The sequence below is a fragment of the Pinus tabuliformis genome, chromosome 1_1 (assembly GCF_031772625.1).
Source record: "Pinus tabuliformis cultivar Carrire ecotype Pingquan chromosome 1_1, CPIR1, whole genome shotgun sequence".
Taxonomy (NCBI): domain Eukaryota; kingdom Viridiplantae; phylum Streptophyta; class Pinopsida; order Pinales; family Pinaceae; genus Pinus; species Pinus tabuliformis.
In genome coordinates, this window is record NC_142297.1 from 255,240,670 (window position 1) to 255,253,356 (window position 12,687).

Consider the following 12,687-nt stretch of genomic DNA (forward strand, 5'->3'; position numbering starts at 1 on the left):
AAATAAGAGTGCATCCTCCATTTCAAATGGAGGACCGTTGGAGGATATGTCCATATTATTATGGAATATTTTTTTATATTTTTTAATTTCTCTTCACATAGTTTGAATTAAGTTTATGATGTTATAGTTTACTTCATTTCCATGAATTATTAGGAGACATATCTCACTCCACAAGAACACGTTGGATTTTAATTCATGCAATTTGATTTCATAGTTATTCATTGATTTGATTAAGTGTGGTGGATTAATTGTCTTCACAATGTTATTTCCTTTTGTTTGTAATGCCATAGGTGAACTCTAGAAGTTAAGATAATCTCTCGTGATTTTAAAAATACTACTTCATGCAAATTACAATAATATTGTTTCATGCTCAAGTTAGATTTGTGGTTGGAGAATTCAAAGTAATTCATAAATCATTGACCTCATAAACCTCTGTAGAAAATTTGCTTATTTAGTTTAACAAATAATTTTTGATTCTACACATACTATGTTTATGCTTCGTAATATTATCAACCCCGGTTGCCTATTTAATCAAGGAATTTAAATACAATTAAATTCAATGACTAGCAATAGAAGAAGGAAAAATTGCGATAACTTCTAGAGAAAAGAGTATGTCATAGCGTTAAAGACAAAGACATATTGGAGAGAAGGGCCTTTGAGCACTACATGGCAATGGTGTGGTAGAAGGTATGCCTCATTTTTCTCTAGATTTTAATTTATGTGAACAATAGTTATATGGGAATTAGAATTAGGTAAGATTGATCTCTGGTTCTATGAGGGGATATTATAGTTGGTGCACAATGTTGTGTTTGAACCTTTGTCACTTCTATTACTAAGTAAATTTATGTATTGTGTCTCATTTATAGATGACTACTTGAGGGCTACATAAATTTAATTTCCTTAGGAATAAATATGAAGTTTATGACAAATTTAAAGAGTTTAAGGCTCTTGTAGAAAATTAGTCAGAGAAGAAAACCATTGTGTTGATAACATATAATGGAGAGGAATTATGTGGGAATGAATTCGAATGATTCTATAAGAATTATGGTATAGAAAGGTAGGAGACTACTCCATGTGCACCTCAACAGAAAGGATGAATAAGACGTTGATCGAGAAAGAAAAGAGCATGGTTAGTGGTGCCAAGTTAGGATATCAATTCTAGGCAGAGGAAGTGGACAATGCGATGAAAAGACTCTGCATGAGGAATGGAATAACATAAAATCTTCTCTTAAACATCTTAGGGTGTTTAGTTGTGATGCTTATGTATATGTTCCAAAGGAGAATATGAGTAACCTAGATAAGAAAGTCGAAATGTGTATATTCATTAGATATAAAGATGGTTTGAAAGGTTATAAGCTTTGGAATCCTAAAACTAAGAAGGATGTGTATAGTCGAGATGTAGTATTAGAGAAATAAAAGATGTTTTTGAAAGGAAGGCCTACCAAAGGGAAAGAACTAGAAAATATAGAGTTTGAATTGAAGGATGATGAATCAAAATCTATATAAGAACAAGAATTAGAAGAAGAAAACCACAAATTCAAGCATCGAGGAGATTGATACGAGAAATAAGATAGCCATAAAGGTATACCCCACCAAATTTCTTTTCAAATTTTTCTTTGCTTGTTACCGGTGATGATGGTAAGATAACTGTTAGGGAGGTAGTGGATTCAAAGGATGGAAAATTTGAGAAAAAGGCCATGGTTGAAGAAATGATAGTCTTGAACAAGAATGAGGCTTGGGATCTAGTGGAGTTTCTAGTTGGAAGAAATCCTATTGGTAGTAAATGACTGTTTAAAAAGAAGTTAAATGCAAAAGGAAAACTGGAGAAATACAAAGCTCGGTTAGTAGCAAAGTGTTATTCCCAAGTAGGGGAATTGACTTTGATGATATTTTTTCTCCTATCGTAAAGTTAACTTTAGTCAGATTTATTTTATATTTTACTGTTGCTCTTGATTTTGAAGTAAAATAGATGGATGTGAAGAAAACATTCCTACATGGAGATTGGAAGAAGAATTTTACATAAAGCATCTAGAAGGATTTGCTACAAAAGAAAAGAGAGAGCTAATATGTAGGCTAAAAAATTCCATGCATAAGTTAAAGCAATAATAAAAGATGTTGCATCAAAAGTTTGATATTAATATTTTGATACTTTGGTTCACAATGAAAAAAATAAATCATTGCATATATTTCAAATTAAATAGTGATAATATTATTTATTTGGTGTTGTATGTGAATGATATTTTACTAACTAAAAATGATAAAATAATCATCAAATGAAAAATTGATTGCAATCTTAATTTTCTATATTTAAAATTTAAATTAATTCAACTCAACGTGTTTAAAATAAACCCACCCATATTTTCACACAACGCAACATCTTATTGAAATCCAATGAACCACAAAGAACCCATTTGAAATCAAATCCACCTTTCCATCCACGGGTCAGCCGCGGATATATATATATATATAGAAAGATTGATTTGGGATTCATAAATATATGTTTCCTCCTAATATAATAATACATGAGAATTATGAGAATTATTTTCAACTTTAATTATTTAAAGACTGCAAACTCTTTAACAGTCCAAGAAAAGAGGTAACCATGCCTTAAGGTCCCAGAATTACTTTCAACTTTAATTATTTAAAGACTGCATACTCTTTAACAGTCCAAGAAAAGAGATAGCCATGCCTTAAGGTCCCAGAATTACTTTTAACTTTAATTATTTAAAGACTGCATACTCTTTAACAGTCCAAGAAAAGAGATAGCCATGCCTTAAGGTCCCAGTGTTGCAATCAATAGAACCTTCTTCCAAAAAATATATATATAATCCATCCATGGATGGAATTTACATAAATTCGCCAAAAACAATATCAGCCTATTCAAATTATTCATGAAAGATGTCTGGTGTCAATGAGATTGAGAATCCTCTCAAATAATAAAACATCACAGGGAATCCTGAGAGCTCCCATGTGCTCGTATCCGAATTCCTCTGCAGAAGCCTCCAGCAGCTCAACAAATAGGGGATGGTTTAGATCGCTAACATGTATCACAAATCTCATAACAATATCGTTCCCCACATCCACAGGAAGGGATCCCCTGGGAACAATATAATGCCCAGTCTTCTTACCCTCTGAATCCACTCTGCTCCTTTCATGTTCCTCTATCCTGGAAAACGCCAATGACCGCCTGGAGGTATGGAGATCAGTAACTTTCCGCACCAAACGTATTAACTGGCGCATTTTAGACGAGATTTACAAGAAGCCAACCTTCACCAAATTTAGCAGAGCACGAGAATCGATTGCATACAATACAAAGCCCTTCATCACCTCCTATAGGAGTGAAACTCCGCTACAGAGGGTGGGTACTGGAAGCCCAAACAATCAGAGATATCATTTTGCACGATGGTGCGTTCAGTGATACGATATTTGTAGCTGTAACTTGCAACGATATCTGGTGAGGCCGAGAAGGAGCGAAGAAAGAGCAGAGAGAGTCGCATGGAAAATAGTAATAGCGAGTCAAGTCTATGATGGGCTCTTTGTCATTCCGCACCTCTAGATTGAGATGATTAGGGTGTGGAATATTTACTTGGTCAATTTTTTTTTTTTATATTTTTTTTTTAATTTATCCATAATTGGGGTACTTATGAAAAGAGAGTAATAGCTTTTATTTTTTAAACAGATTTTGAATTAATTTATAACTCCAAAAAGAATTTGATTTTTTCGTTGTTCATCCTTTTAAATAAATATAAAAAATATAAATTAAAATTGATTTTTTCATTGTTCATCATTTTAAATAAATATCAAAAATATAAATTAAAGAACCAATAAGATTATGTATGATAATGTTTTAAATATCATAAATTTAAGAACAAATAAGATTATGCATGTTAAAGTTTTAAATATCATAAATTTAACAACAATAAATTTATGATGTTATTTTTAATAATTCTAGATCCAAGTTCAGTTATATTTTAGTTATAGTTATTTATAATAATTTATATCTATACATAAATGTAGATAGATTGTTCAAACTTAGAAATTAAAGAAAGGCATCTATTCTACCCCATTCAAACTTAAATTTATAGTGTAAAATTCCTACCATTTAGATGATAGGTTCTACCACTCCTGGTTCTCTCGTAATAAGGATAATTTTTATCTTAAAAGTAAATTTTCCCAGGGTTATTAAGGATAATTTTTTTCTTAAAAGTAAATTTTCTCAGGGTTATTAGGACTTAAATCTTATAGTATATATTTGTTTTATTTTAGATGTAGCCAACTTCATAATGTAAAATTCTTCAAGTTAGATGCCAAGTCTAGAAGGGTAAGTGTTTCACTAAATTTATGAAAGAATTGTTACACTTTCGTTGGTTTAGATAAAATTTGTAAGAGATACTATTTTGTCAAAATTTGTATAAGATTTACATTTGATTTCAACATATAAATTGCATTTAGCTTGTATTGTAACTTTTATGTGGTATTTATTTTATGAAATTCGCTTATGACTCGTTTCTCTCTTTCCCCTCCCTTTCTCTCTCTTCCCCTCTCTCACTCTCTAACATTTCACTCTTCATATCCATATCTCTTCCTCCCTCCCTATCTTTGCCTCTCTCTTCTTACCTCTCCCCCTATCTATATCTATATCCCCCTTGTCTCTCCTTCTCACGTTACCTCTCCCCCTATCTATATCTATATCCCCCTTGTCTCTCCTTCTCACCTTACCTCTCTGCCTATCTATATCTATATCCCCCTTGTCTCTCCTTCTCACCCCCAAAACATACACAGTCTCAGTCTAAGCACATACAAGTTATTCAACGGTACATACAATACTTGAATTTTCATCCTAAATAAAATGTTTTTTTACTTGAATTTATAATTGGGTACATTCTTATTATTCTCATTTTCCATCATTCAACATTGTTAATTACTTTTACTTTGCATTCAAAGAAATAACTACCATTGAAAACTATTTGGGGATTAACACTCCATAAGTCACAATAATTGACTTATGGAGAAAACTACCACTAATAATAGAGACAAAGTATGTTGTTTACTATAGTAGCTAGAGTTAAATATTTGAATGGTCTACGATTCCGTCTACTCTTTTCATATGATTGGTTGCAATGAAGGTTGTTTGTAATTGACTATATTCTTAGTATTCACATTTTCTATCTATCAAAATTGTTACATTGACACTTTGCACTCAAAATTTGTATTTCATCATTTTTCATCATTCAAGTTACTAACAATCTCTCTGATCTCAACAAACTGAGGTAACTAAGAAAATTTTAAATTAAATTGACCAAATTAATCTTAGACATATTTATCATATTTAAAATTATCAAAATATGATGTTGAACAAATTTTGTATGACCCCACATGACTGAAACCAACCTAGATCCATTTAACACTGAATCTATCAAGCCCCAAGAGGGATCAAATGTCTTTCCTCAAGTTTTGCACTCAAAAAATAAACTTGCACCTCGAGAGATTTGATCCCTCTCAGCGCTCGATAAATCCAGTGTTAAGATGGACCTAGGCTGGTTATAAAATATATTCAGTAAAAATGTCAAAACCATATATATCTATTATTATTATTATTTTAATAAAAATAAAAATAAGAATATTTCTATATATATAAATGTGAAATTTATATAAATAAAAATAATAAAAAAACTGATATAGATTTATTTTAATTTAAAATATACTAAATGCTATCAAAACTAATGCAATTTTTTTCTATAAATTTTAAATTTAAATTTTTTTATGCACTTTTCTTTTAGTATTTCTTATTTCATATATTTTTTTTAGTATTTCTTATTTCATATGTTTTCTTCGCTATTAATTAAAAATTTGTTCTATTTTAAATTTTATTTTAATAATTATAAACAAACACATTAATTTCATGATTGAAAATGATATTTTGAAATAAATAAAATGTTAGTGTTTGTTTGTTTGTTTTTTTTTTTTTTCAGATTTTACATTATTGAAACGTTCGAATCTTAAACGATAAATTGTTCTTCACTAAACATTTCATAAACTTTACACAATTTAATTTTAGAAATCTCCAATTAGGCGAATATTTTTGATATATTATTATATTTTTAACTGAAAAAATATTTAAGATTTTAAACAATTTTCCGTATTTAAAAAAAGTGTTCGTCTTTTACAACCAGTTTAAAAATAAAAAAACCAAGATTTCCAAACAGCGCAACATATTTTAACCACAAGCAAATCCACCTGCCCACCAACCGGGAAAGTAGTAACGGCAGGTCAAGTCTATATTCCTTACATCTGGAATGAGATGATTAAGGCGTGAATATTTTAACCACAAGCACCTGCCCACCTGCCCACCTGCCGGGAAAAGTAGTAACGGCAGGTCAAGTCTATCATGGGCAATTTGTCATTCCTTACATCTGGAATGAGATGATTAAGGCGCGGAATTTATTTATGATTTTTTTTAATGGTTAAAAATGAGAATTTGATTTGTTTATATATATTTTGTCATTCCTGATATCTAATATCAGGAATGAGATGATTAAGGTATGGAATTTATTTATGATTTTTTTAATTATTAAAGATGAGAATTTGACTGGTTGATATTGTTAAGAATTATATATATATATATATATATTTGTCATTCCTTATATCTAGAATGAGATGATTAAGGCATGGAATTTATTTATGATTTTTTTTTAAATTATTAAAAATGTGAATTTGATTGGTTAACATTGTTAAGAATTTCAGAACAATATTAAAAATATATAAATTAATGATGAATTTTGAGAATTAAAAATATGTGATATGTAATTTCACAGTATTAAGCTTCTGATATTATTTTTTAATAAGTTTATGATATTATTTTTTAATAATTTTATAGGTAGGTTAAATTTTTTTTTAATTTTATTTATAAAATTATATAATTTTATAATTTATATCTAATATGACATAAATGTGTATTAAATTTTATATTGTAAATTTCTTTCAATTTAGATGGTAGGTTTTATAACATTTATTCTTGTAATAAATATTTCTTTTATAGGATGTGATCTGAGTCTCACATACCACCTTAGTATACTTCAATCACAACATCCCAGTATTAGTTAACAGGACTTTAATTAACATCCATGTTTACTGCACTTTATGGCAACTTTCCCATCCATCAAACATCATTATTTAACTTCTCTAATTCATGTTTATTTTCATCTTCTAGTAGCTTGGTATGGGCGCACAAGGGTTGAGCCCCTAGTTTATGCAACTAAGGCTTGTAACATTAGGTTTTCAAATTTTCACCCAAAATAAAAATTATGCACAAGAAACCTTTGCCAAACATCATCTTAACACAAGTCCTAAGACCTTTGGGTTTTCCACATTGATCCACCATGGACCAATCAGGGTTTTCCACGTGGTCCTACTTCCATGTAATCTGGCACATCATTTCTTCCATTGCATATCAAATACCGATCATGACATTTATAAACAAAATTGAACTCCTGTGACCGATGCTTTAGTATGGGACCGACCATGTCCACATTAGCTGCTAAGTCACCTACCATGTTCTCTTACAACCAAACAAATTATGCCATTTGTTTGAATGATGACATTTACCTACCACTAGTCACCTGCCAGCCTTCTAATTGAGTGGCCAAATAAACCAAAAATGAATGCCACATATCACTCAAACCTATGTTGGCACATCATTGGCAAGGGAGAGACGAGAGGAACAAATTGCTCATAAAATAAAACATAAGATTTATTAAATTAATTTCTCTCAAAACTTGCCTTTGCAAATGATTTGCATGGCTATTTATTTAGGAGGAAGAACACTGAGAAATTTCTCAAGAGAGAATTCCCTTCCTAGATATTTGGAGGAAGTTGAGAGAAATCCTCTCAATTCTAGGAATCTATCAGGTAACTACTATATCTCTAGGAATTTCTAGAAATATTCCATAAAATTTAGAATTCTCTAAAATTTTGAGAACTTTTACAACTTAAATAAAAATAAAAAGATTCTCTTGCATCAATTGGATCTACTACCTGTTTTCCATGTGTAGCCATCTCATAATGCGTCCATGTCATACCAGATATTGGATTAGATGCATACTGGATCAAATGCATTACTTTCTTTAACCTCTACACATATGTGAGCCCAATATGGATCAAGGCATTCTCATTCGTTGGATCCATAGCACACATGACCATACTATAGCATGTATGCATATTATGTACCCAATATCAATCTAGGTGATTAGATTGTAGTTTTCTCTGGCATTTGATCCACTACATGAAAACACACATTTTATACTCTATGCATATTGTGAGCCTTTTATTAATCTAGTTTGTTAATTTTCATGCTTGGTATAGATCTAGACCATTGATATTCTCCAAGTCATTCACTGTAAAAAATATAGAAATTCTCACTGTAGATTAACCTGATTATACAATATACTAAAGAAAAATACTTAATCTACTTCTATAATCAAACTTGCGGAAGCTTAATCGATTTGAGCAAGATCAAATAGAACACATATAACAGAGAAGAAGAATCAATACACATGAAACATAGAAGAATAATCTGGGGAAAGCCTCAGCTAAAAACCCCGCTATCTGTATTATAATACAAGTGGAAATATCTCAGGATTACACAAAGCTTTAGCTCTCACAGCTATCTAGCTCTCAGTACAATCCCTGACTGCTGCTCATAGATAGAATAAACAACTCATATACCTGCTCCTCTATCCTCCAAGCCTCCTATTTCCTTGCGCAGTGTTCCCTAGATGGTCTAGTTGTAACCTTGTGTGACATTGATCTCACACACTCCTCTAACACACTGTAAAACTGCACAAATCTCAAGGAATGAATTCCTTCTGCATGCAAGAGATTTTCTTATAGGAAAATTCTTGCAACTGATAGTACACTGTCCCTACCTTTAATCTCAACTAGGTCTTTGTCTGAACTGACATGCATGAGTTATTTATGAGAGAATATTTAGTTATCTAGAGTACACTAGTTTCATGCATGCATGCATTAACTGACTAAACTCACAATTAGTTCCTCAAATTGTTTGGAACTAATTTAACTGGACTTAACTCAGTTAACTAAGCTAACTAATTACAACTCAAATACAACTCATCCTTATCTCCTTAATTAAGGGATAACTTCCTCAATCAAAGGGATAACTGTTGCATGACTTCATAAAGACTTCTAGCTTGAATTTCTCCAACTAATTAACTCGAGATGAATTAATTAATTATTTTCTCAAGTAGCTGGTGAGACTAAATTCGAATTTTAATTCATGGAAAAATTAAAATTAGAATATTCTTGTTGCCACATTTCAACACTCCCTCTCAACAAGAAATCGATTATTTGCCACCCCGATCCTGTCTCTATGGAACTCGAATTTACACTTTGCCAATTCCTTAGTCAAAATGTCAGCATCTTGCTCCTCGGTCAATATATACTACAACAACATGATCCGCCTCGCCACACAATCTCTGAGATGATGATACCAAATGTCAATGTTCTTGGACCTGTCATGAAATATTCGATTCTCAGAGAGTTTAATACAACTATGATTATCACAATAGATCACTGTTGGATCCATCCTCTGATCAAACAAACCAACTAGAATTTTCCGCATCCAAACGGCCTCACATGCTTCCTAACTTGCAGCCATGTATACAACCTCTATTGAGTTGAGTGCAACTGACCTCTATTTCCTACTGTACCAAGAAACTGGAGATGACCCAAGGTAAGAAATTCCTCCTGATGTGCTCTACCGATCTGATGGACTCCCTGCCCAATCTGCATCTGTGAAGCCCTGTATCTTCACTCCCTTTGTCCGTTTGTACCATAATCCATATTGAGATGTGCCTCTGAGGTATCTCAAAACATGCTTTGCTGCCTTCCAAAACATCTTGCTAGGATGAACCATAGCTTGACTCAACTAGTTCACCGCATAGCACAAATCTGGTCATGTGTTCACTAAGTACATTAGTGAACCCACAAGCTATCGATACACAATAGCTTCTACTACTTCTCCTGAAGTGGCATCCTCCTTCCTCCAGTTACCTACTAGAGGAGTTTGCATGGGCTTGCACTTCTCCATGTGGAATCTCTTGAGTATCTCAATGGCATACCTTCCTTGAGACACAAAAAACTCCCCATCCTTCTTCCACACTTCCATACCAAGGAAGTAGTGCCTGAGACCCATGTACATGATCAACTAATAATCACATGTCAATATGAGATCATGAACATAAAGAACAATGATCAACTGCTTACCTTCTACCATGACGTGGTACAGGTTCTCATCCACTTCACTCTTTGCGAAGCCCAGCCCAGTGAAGTAGTTGTCGATCCTGGTGTACCAAGCATGAGGTGCTTGCTTCATTCCATATAGAGCTCTCTTGAGTCGGCACACATATGACTCACGATCGAAGGTCTCAAAACCTTCCGACTCCTATATGTACACCTCTTCCTCAATCTTACCATTGAAGAATGCAGTCTTCACATCCATCTGATGGATCTTCCAACCCATCTATGCTGATAGTGCCAACATTGATCTGATAGATGAGTACCTTGCTACATGAGAAAAAGTTTCATCATAGTCGATCCCCTCGACCTGTGAGAAACCACGGGCAACAAATCTTGCCTTGTGCTTCTCCACACTACCATCAGCATCTTGCTTTACCTTGTAAAGCCAACGGGAACCCACAACTGACTGTCTTCGGTCATGGAACCACATCCCAAACATTGTTTCGAACTATGGAGTCATACTCCTCCACCATAGCATCAACCCAAATCGGTTGCTGCACTACTTCCTCAAAGGAATATGGCTTGGTCTCAACACATTCCCCAACAAGGGCCATGTATCCAATGTACCTATCAGGTGACCTCCTTTATCTGTGCTAAGAATATGGTTCTCCCACATTCTCTCTTGCATCCGAAAACAATCTTTCAACTTCTCTTGTGCGCTTCCATCCCTCTCTGGAAGACTTGAGTGGATGTATCCACTCCTGGAACCTCTGCATGCGGCTGCTCCACATCAGTCTGAGGCTCGTCCTCCTTAGGAACCAAAAGTTCCTCCACAGCCTATAGTTGGATCTCCCTCTTAAGGGAAACTCACATGGCCTTCTGCTCATCAAACTTAAGATCTCTGCGAACCACTATCATCTAACTGGTAGGAAAGTACAACTGATAGTTGTGAGGTGTATCAGTGTATCCCACAAGTATCCCCAACTCATCTGTTGGCTCAAGTTTCTTCCGGGCATCCTTGGTCACATGGCAATATACTGATGAGCCAAAGATCGTGAAATGACCCACATCTGGTCTCTTCCGGAGAAAGCTTCCTCTGGTGTCTTCATCCCGAGTATGTGATGTGAGCTTCTATTCTGTAAATAGACTGTTGTGTTGCTGCCTCAACCCACAAATGAAGTAGTAGACCTTGGTCATGCAGCATCGCCCAAGCTGCCCCTAAAATTGTTCCATTCTTCCTCTCGGCCACCCCATTCTGCTGTGGATTATGAGGTGCCGTCAACTTCCGTTTAATTCCTTCCACTACATAGAAGCCGTTAAACTCTTGAGAGACATACTCTCCACCATCGTCGCTTCTCAAGGCCTTGATCTTCTTCCTTGATTCTTTCTCAACCAAAGCTTTGATCTCACAAAACCTTGAGAAGTTTTGATCCTTCTTCTGCATGAAATAGATCCAACATTTACGAGAAAAATCATCAATGAAAGTCACATAATACATCAGTATGAACTCGCTCCATGATTTCTTCAACTCAACTGTCTCGATCATGAAAGGAAGTCTTTGCGTACTTTCCCAAGGTACAACCTTTGCATGTGTCCACTTGCTCATGTTTACCTTTGGGAAGTCCGGTAGAGATCTGCTGCATTATCTTCAAGTCCCCATGATGCAAGTGGCCCAACCTCCTATGCCATAACTCACCAATGTCTTGGCTTTCCACCAATTATTCTTTCAAACTCAATGCAACACAGTCATCTACCTCTAGCTTATAGAGATTCTTCACTCGAATCCCAATCCTCTTTGTCTGACCCGTGGCTATGTGTCTTAGGAATGCCTTTCCTTTACTAAAGCAACATCGTAGCCTTTTTCCTCCAACATCGCAATCGATACCAAGTTCTTCTTCAGTCCAGGAACATACTTTACATCAGTAAGGGTGAGAGGAGCTCCATGCTCCCTCTGAAAAGCAACCATGACTTCTCCTGAAACACGGTACTTTCCATCATTGCCCATGTCTATGCGCATATTGAGGTCTTTCTCCTCCAAGGTACTGAATAAACTTTTATCGTCGGTCATGTGGAATGAGGCTCCATTGTCCAGATACCAAACACAACCCACCATCTATGAAACCATGCATGTGATGAGGGTAAAATCTAATTCGAACTAAGAGGCCAGTGCCTCACCTTCTGATCCTTTCGAGGATCCCTTCTTGGATTTCTTCAATGGACAATTAGTTGCATAACGGACATCCTCATGAAAATTAAAGATTATCACTTTAGATTTGTCAATCTTCTTCCCTCCATGAGAAGAACTAGATTTGGAATGGGAAGCCTTCCCTTTCCCTTTCCTTTCCTTACTTGCTAAGGCTAGATTTTCTTCATCATCATTCTTAGATGAAGAACCATCTCTAGTGCTCCTCCTGATCTCCTCTTGCTTCAGAT

The 12,687-nt window shown here is 34.2% G+C and overlaps 1 pseudogene; it reads right to left on the bottom strand.

The window, feature by feature from the left end:
- Nucleotides 1-2,754: 2,754 nt before the first annotated feature.
- Nucleotides 2,755-3,381, bottom strand: LOC149212488 (auxin-responsive protein SAUR71 pseudogene; annotated as a pseudogene).
- Between the last annotated feature and the right edge of the window lie 9,306 nt (nt 3,382-12,687).